Here is a 7,283-nt window from a genome sequence, read left to right on the forward strand (position 1 = left end):
GCTCCCAGGAGAAGCAACCTGTCCTTGGAGGACTATACCCCATGGAATAGTGACCCACTGCTGCAGCTGTCTGAGGGGTGCTGCTCCTCATGGGATGGACTTATGTTAGAGAATTTCATGGGAGAGACCTTGAAGTGCAGCAGGACAAACAACTCTCCCTCGGCAGCGAGAGAAGCATGGGTGATGAACATACCAGTTTCCTGTCTCCTAGCACTGCTGGGGTAGGAGATAGAGCTGGGAAGGAGGGAGGGGTGGGGGAAGCCATTTTTAAGGGTTTATTTTGCTGATAAGACTGCTGAGGTAGGAGGTAGAGCTGGGAAAAAGGGAATAGGGTGGGGAAGCTGTTTTTAAGGGTTTATTTTACTTCTCATTATTCTGCTCTGATTTTGTTCATAGAAACTTCATATCTCTAAGTTGAGCCTGTTTTGCCTCTGATGGCATTTGGTGAGTGATCTCTGCCAGTTATCTCAACCCATGCACCCTCCATTAAATTTTACCTCCCCTATCCAGCTGCAGAGGGGAGTGAGTGAGCAGCTTTGCTGGGGGCCTGGCATCTGCCCAGGTTAATCCAGTACACTTCAATGACCCCACAATTCTACATTGTTTTGTCATAAGTATATTAAACGTAGGGGGCAAAAAACATCAGAGATCAGCATCCCTGAAGAAAAGTAATTACGACTCAAAATAAGCACAGCTGATAACTCTTTATATCTTTCTGTGTTGCCATTTTAACAGGTATATAAATAATTTCTCAGGCACAACTGTATCAGGCAAATCATAACTACTCTAACAGCTCTGTGTGGGACATACAGAGTGATTAGTCCTGCCTGACAGTTATGCTCTCAGTGTTCTCTTCTTCTTTCTAAGGCAAAATTACTGTGATTTTTGCCTAGACACAGCAAACTCAAGAAATGGCCTTACTGAAGCTTAGATCTGCCCTCTCCCAGCAGAAATGCAGAAGGCTGTTCTTGGTCTGCTGAATCTCTGTCCATAGCATGGGAGATAAAGAGTATCTACACCTCTGTGGAATGCTGTCTTTGACCCACCATCTGCCACCCTGTAATATCAAGGTGTGTCATAGGCTGTAAATGAGGACTTGAAAATCTCCATGGACAGAGAGAAAACTTTCTGGATCCTGGTTAGACAGACACTTTTGCTTATGTAGGTCTGTATATTAGTGAGTCACCCAGGTTCTACTTTCTCCACTTTGTTCCCTCCCTCCCACTGTGCATGCTTCTGTAGAGATGACAAATAGTTTTCCATGCTTTCCTTTTGGCAGAAACCAAAGATCTTGGAAATTCAAAACCTGTGGGCAGAGATAAATTGGTGGTGCTTTTACCTAGTCAAGACTTACATAAGCATTAGTAGTTTTGTACCAGTGTTAGGAAACACTCAGGAATCCAAATTCATCTTTTGGTCTTACCAGTATTTTAAGCAGCTCAAAATGGGCTAGCAAAGTAATTGTAGCATTGTGTTTTTCAGGTAGTCCGGAAACTTTATTTTTATTTTGTTTTTCCAGAAAATAACCATCTCTTTTGATCCTTATTCCTAGTAATGTCTAGTATAGGTCCTCACAACTCCTTTTTCCTCTGTCTTAATATGAGTCCTGTGAGAAGCCTATGATTGCATAGCATGCAGCTGATGTGTCTCAAAAACAATGACATCCAAGGTGAGCAATTCAATTTCATATCAGAATTCAAAAATCCTAGTCTTCATTGACAAAGTCACTGCCAGAGTCATCATGAGCTTTTGGCTTGAGGGACTTCTCTATCATCCAGAAAATTCCATGCTCTAGGCAAGATAATTCTTCTGGGACAGGTTCTTGAGATGAGCAGGGAATCTTCAGCTGAGTATCCCTGTAGAAGAGGGAGGAGAAGGCTGAACATGAGCCTTACTGTGAAATGTAGAGCAAGCACATTCTTCTTTACGATCAGAGATTGGAGTTAAAACCAATATCATGACAAAGGGGTTGAAAATACATCATCTCTAGAGCTGCTTCCAACCCAAACCATTCTGTGGTTATATCACACACAAAAAAAACCCCACCAAAAAAAACAAAAAAACAACAACAAGGAAGCAATTTAAAAACAAACAAAAAACCCAAGAAAAGCACATCAAACCTTCTTTTATGTATGTTCATACCCTGCAGTAGGCAAGGAAACAGGCCAGGCAAGCAGGAAGCAGATATTGCAATCAAGTTGCTGTCCCCAGGCTTTTCTTGTCCATTTTTTAATTATTTCTGGACCTTGCTATCTTATTTGTAAAATTACAGCTTGAAATATTGCTTTTGTCTTTTATTCACAGGAAATTAAATTATGTCAATGAATGATTGTTAGGGACTGGGATAACATAATGACGGGAAAAATACTAGTAGCTTTTGAATCTACAGTTTACTCAGATAAAATCAAACTTAATGTGTGAATATAAAATATTGTTTTCTAAAATTACAAATGTTGGACAAGTAAAAAATTCAAGATCTGTTTAATTAAACCCCTTGGAGCACCTTGGCTGAATGACACCGTAGAATTGTTCATTCTCATATTTCTGTACTAGATTAAGGACCAGCAGCTTTCCAATTTTTCTCATTCAGTCTGTCTTTCTCAAGAAGGTATGTTCAATGTTTTGATGCTGTTTCTTTCATAAATGATAAGACAATTGTTTCTAAAAATGGCACAAGTCCAGAGCATATGTTCCACTTCTGTTTGTCTGAAAGGTTACCACAATGGTGTCCCACTGTGCTGACAAATGTGACCAAGCCATTGCTACCAGTAGCAGTCCATGACTTGTGAAACCTCCAGTAATAACTGCTGCTGAAAAATGCAGAGCTGAAGAAACCACATTCTAAAGCTACTTGTCACAAAACAAGTCATTAGCTTGAGTTTTAGATGTAATAGCACTAGCAACGTATTTCAAGTCTGGGAATATGTTCAGCTCCTTTTGTTTTGTCTTGGAAAACCATGTTGCAAGAAATTACTTAGTCTAGCTGAGATTTCACAAAGCAGTTCTATTATATTTTATGTTGTGGAAAATCATGTTGAAGGAAAAACATATTCATCAGGAAAGATGCTGTGCCCTTTCCTAGTGGTTGTTTCCCTCAGGAAAGAGGCTGTTGACTGAGGACTTGCCATTCCACAGCTCTCCAAGAACTTTGGGATCATGGTTCTAATTGCTGTTAATTAGTGGGAGATGCTCCTCTCTGTGAAAGCAAGTCATGCTGGCAGCAGGAAAAATTCAGCTAATTCCTTTTTTGCTCTTTCCTTCTTCAAGTTTTTGTAATTTTGTGAATGACTGCAATTACTATTTTGAAATCAGTAAGGACCAAAGATTTCAGGTTTCATATAGACCGCTGTTATTAAAAAAAAAAAAAAAAACAAAACTGTAATAAGTATAGTGGTGTGAAATGAAATCTATTGTGTTACTACTGGAAAATCTGTTATGATTATCAAGCAACTAGAATGTCTGGGGATTATTCTCAATTAATGTGACATACATAACATTTGACATACACAACATTTGACATACATGGCATTCATTCCCTTTGCTGTATACGCAGCTATTTCCAGAGTAGCCAATAAAATTAAGCTGTCCATACACTTGCAGGCTTTGCTCTCATGTGCAGTTTAATTTGCCAATAAGAATAATGCAGTTTCCTGGGGATGAATGACTCAGGGCTTGCTGGGTTAAGGTGTGTAGAGACAAAAAAAATCACACCCTTCTGGTCATTACTTGCTGGGATCAGCATGTTCTGATTATTACTGTGTAATTAGTTAATAAGGCCCCTTTCAAAGTGGAAGAGAACTGCTTTCTCTGAGCACAATGTGCATTGCATCTATCATGGGTTTATTCATTATGGGTGAATCTGATTCCCATTTAAGAAGATGTATTCTGGGAACGTAATATCTCTATTGTAATGTTTCTATTGTTTCCAACACATCAAAAATAAAATATGGTGACAATTATCAATTACTTTAATCTGAAGCAAATTTTTAAGAAGCAAATTACTTTGGGCCCAGTGTTTTGTCTTAAACATAAAAAAGAAGAGGTGAAGGAGGGAATTGATATTTCAGAGTAAGAGATTTGCATGTGGGGCTTGGAGAAGATGACACATATTTGGAACAATGTATTTTCACTTTCTGTTGTCCAGAAATTGAGATCTATTTCATTTAGTGTCTACTATTCATTCCTATTTACTATTAAATGTTTTTTTTAAATAATTGCTTTGATGAGTAGGTAGTCCTGAAAAGCAGTTTTCTTGGGTTGTTTTAATAGAATGCATAGGTTGAATGGCATTTAAGTCTAAGTTGCCAGGCCAAGGGTTTTGCCACTCCAAGCACCTTAACATCAGTGCTTTCCTTGTCAGACCATAGAGAAAATAAATGAATAACAGAGTAAATCAATAGAGTAAATGAACAGAATCCTCACAAATATTATATTTATGAATACAATGAAATCCCATTGTGATCAGATTAAATGATTGTACAATCTTAAATGAATATTCACACATAGGCTGTTGGTGGTGGTTGTTTTTGGTTGTTTGTTTTGTTTTACTGGTGTTTCTTCTCCGCAGTAGTACTTGGCCCAGATTAACTGGTCAACTTCCCAAATTAGAAAATAAATCTTACTCATTACTCTGAAAACATTTGATGAATTTATGTCCTCTATAGCCAAAATTGCCTCTATCCATAACTAGTAGCAGCTCAATCTTTTTCATTATTAAAAGAGTCTTTTACAAGATACTAAGACCAACAATTTTCAGTATGCTGAAATGGAAATTATTACTTCCTTACTAATATTGCCTGACCAATGGAGCTGTTACAGGTTCGTATAAGCAATGAACACAATATTTCTCTCCTATCAGATCAACAGTAGTCTATTTTAAATTATAAAACTCTGAAATTAATGGGAGCACCTTTTTGGCTTTTTTATGGAATAACAAAACCAGAAGAAGAGGGTGAGTAGGTAGAGTGAACCTGGCAAGGAGAGCCTGACAGACAGGGCTGCTTCTTGCTGGAGAAAGGAGGGCACCTGAGACTCCCCTTCTGCCTCTGGGCAGGTCACTGAGAAGAGGAAGCCATGCTTTCTGCAACACTGCAAAGCAGAAGGATGCGAGAGTGTGTGTCTAAGCTGAAACAGGAGGAGTCCACATTATATACAACAGGAAACCTTTTTCCCTATAGGGACAATCCAGTGTAGAGCAGGCTGCTAAGAGAGGCAGTGGGGTCTGTGTTCTTGGAACTTTCAGAATTGGTCTGGAAAAAGCCCCAGGCGACATGATCTGGCCTCCTTGCTGCTGCTGTTTTGAGCAGATGGCTGCACTGAGTACTGTCATCTCTTCCAGGCTGGGTTACAAAAGCCCTTTAGAAAAGAGACCAGGGACACCTCTGTGCCATGACTATTTGCTTAAAACCATGCAGTCTCTTCTAGTCCTATCCATGTAAGGTTCTTTTCTATTTATTCACTCTGTTTTTAAAATCAATTTATAGTTTGAAAAACCTTGCTAGCCCATTTTCCACTCAATGTCTGACTCATGCTGTGACACACTCATGTCATACTTTTCGGTATCTCAAAACTTCCTGAAGAAACAGTTCTCTCTCAAAAGCTAAGAAGCTCAAGATGTTCTGTCACACATGCATATGCATACACCCCTCTGACTAACAACATGTTCTGCTTTCTTTTATCTGATCAGAATGATTGGTCTTCAAAACTCAATTGGACCCCTGGGTGCCTCAGATCTCATACTTTAAGATTGGTGCAGTATGTATTTGAATTTGTAGTTAGGTCAAAGCAGTATTTCTTCTATGATTGAATTTTCACAGTTTGGGGATTACCTCAGTGAGGATTCTGCTGTGCATTTCTGCTTTCTGCTGATTTCTCAAATGCACCGTATCTTGTTAACAGTCTTCTGCTGCTATCATGCAAACGTACTCTGTAATTGAGTCTGTTTCATGTTTTAGCTCTTTGCTTAGGTTACAAGCAAGCTGCTGTGCACTAGAGCTCTAGCAATTGCAGCTGAAGATGATTTTTTAAACTTTGGGCAACATTTTTCCTATTATCTTAGAAGAAATATTCCAACACATAGTCAGCACTTTGAAGACATTTTAGAACACCCATTTTTCAATTGTGACTTTACAAAGAGCCAAGCACAATTTACCACCACCATTCAAGATTTCAGGTAATCTTTACCTTCTGCCACTACTAATTCAATCAAGCAAAACTTGTTTCCCAAGTTCAATGGATAAGCCGTTTCTCCAGCTACAAGTAAAGAGCATTGACTCTGGAAAATGGAAGAAAGGGAGAAAGGAACATGAAGAATAAGAAGGCTGGGGATAATACCACAAAGACCTTAGCTTTTGAGATTAGCTGTATCTCATCTTGTCTGCAAAGCAAAAAACCTTCCCTGAGCATTTGGACAGATTAAAGAACAGCAGTGGCAGATGTGTTGCCATGATAGATGCAAGATGGCTCATTTTCTGTCGGCTGAATCTCCTACAATTGATTATTTGATTTTCCACTATTTTGCCTGAGATTGCTATCAAATGAAGCCACCATCTGTCATTCTGTTTGCTCCGGCTGAAGTGTGGACAATGTTGCAGATCTTCTAGGCATCAGACATTTTCCCCGGGCTCTGCTAGAACTTATTTTCTGTATAAAATCAACTGTCTAGAACATTCCACAGAAAATTCACTTAATGACTTGGGAAAAAGTTACCTGACCCTATTATCTCAAGTGTTTATCTGCTATAAGATTAGTGTGCTTCTTCTTCTGCTAGCCTTTCTATACTCTGAGCCAGACAACATATTAATTGTACCTATTCCTCCTTGTCTCTTTTTTGTACATATAACTTCTATCTGGTCTGTATTTATGTAACACGAGCATTTGACCAAAAAAAATCTCTGCCTTAATTGTAGCTTTTTGACCATCTAAAACTTTTCTCAAAGAATGACAATACCATTCTTGTTCTTTCTCTTTTTTCAGGTCCTTTTTTTCAAATGAAGCTGCCTAAAACCATCCTCATATGCAACAGAACTGTCTCCTTTTAATCAATGTCACTGTCACTAATCCCTGAATCTTGCCTTATATGATTCAGAAAGAGGTAGAATAGTTAAAACTGTTTGACCTTGAAGACTTACAAGTGGGAACATATATAATGAAACTTTAGGGAGAAAAAACCCAACTTTTTCTTAGGTACCTTTTAACACAAAATAAAGTGTGTGAACATTTACAGAAAGCTTAACACTACCACACCCCCACCAAAAAAAACCCAAAAAACAAACCCTAACAAA

The sequence above is a fragment of the Lonchura striata genome, chromosome Z (genome assembly GCF_046129695.1).
Source record: "Lonchura striata isolate bLonStr1 chromosome Z, bLonStr1.mat, whole genome shotgun sequence".
In the NCBI taxonomy this organism is placed as follows: Eukaryota; Metazoa; Chordata; class Aves; order Passeriformes; family Estrildidae; genus Lonchura; species Lonchura striata.